This window comes from Bacillus rossius, unplaced genomic scaffold (genome assembly GCF_032445375.1).
Source record: "Bacillus rossius redtenbacheri isolate Brsri unplaced genomic scaffold, Brsri_v3 Brsri_v3_scf27, whole genome shotgun sequence".
In the NCBI taxonomy this organism is placed as follows: Eukaryota; Metazoa; Arthropoda; class Insecta; order Phasmatodea; family Bacillidae; genus Bacillus; species Bacillus rossius.
This window is the reverse complement of record NW_026962448.1, coordinates 311,414-312,353: the sequence shown is the minus strand read 5'-3', so window position 1 is coordinate 312,353 and position 940 is coordinate 311,414. Positions and strand designations below refer to the sequence as shown.

At 43.9% G+C, this 940-nt stretch overlaps 1 non-coding gene across 1 annotated transcript; it reads left to right on the top strand.

Annotated features, from left to right (window-relative positions):
• Positions 1-279: 279 nt before the first annotated feature.
• On the top strand, positions 280-442 carry LOC134544004 (U1 spliceosomal RNA). The gene has a single exon (XR_010077439.1). It is a non-coding gene; the product is annotated as a U1 spliceosomal RNA (small nuclear RNA).
• The last annotated feature ends 498 nt before the right edge of the window (positions 443-940 follow it).

Sequence of the window (940 nt, the reverse complement as noted above, 5' to 3'; positions counted from 1 at the left end):
GCCGCCACGCGGCAAACGGGGTAACCAAATGCACGCGGCGGTCGACCGTCGCCGTGGGTACAGAAACAAAGGAAACGAGGTGCGAGTAGAAACGGGCAGTTGTAGGAAGAAATTGTATTTGCATTGTTGGTGTGTACTGTCATGTAGTGTGATGAACTGGCACGGGAGTGTTATGTCTGGGGAAAGAGCTGTTTCGGAGGTAGAAGTACATAACCTCAAAACACGTTGATGAGGTGGTCCGAGCTCCAAGTGAAATAGAAAAGCGAAACACTGCGCAGCATACTTACCTGGCGTAGGGGCTACCCTGATCAAGCAGGGGGTTCCCCCAGGGTGAGGCTCTTCCCTTGCACTTCGGTTGAGCTGACCTCTGCGATTACCCCAAATGTGGGTAACTCGGGCGCGTAATTTTTGGTAGTCGGGACTGCGTTCGCGCTGTCCCGGTGAAAAAATTTCAACTTAGTAGTTGTGAAGTAGTGTTAAGAATTATGTACAGTGAAGTGTAATTTTTTTTTTTTTTTTCATCTGTGTATGGTATGTAATGCATTCGTAGGTCTCAAGTTTACGGTGCCTTGGCGAACAACCCCACCGTCTTGAAAGTGCGGAAGGAAGGTACGTAATTGTGCATGGTAATAGTTGAAAAAAGAAAAAAAAAATTCCCATGAACGATACTTGTCCAATTCGATTTTTCAGATTTCCCCCTCCCCGCCTCACCCCCGGGCCCAGTGGTTTAACGGTAACCGGCCCAGTGTGTAAACACTGGGCACAACAAAAAATTGTTTAAAGACTCATCAAATGTTCCCCTCCACGGAAATCTTTAGTTTTTTTTTTTTTTTTTTTTTTTTTTTTTTTTTTTTTTTTTTTTTTTTTTTTTTTTTTTTTTTTAAGTGGGGCCCCTAGGGGCCCACACACAAAAACATCATTTAATACATAAAGATACATA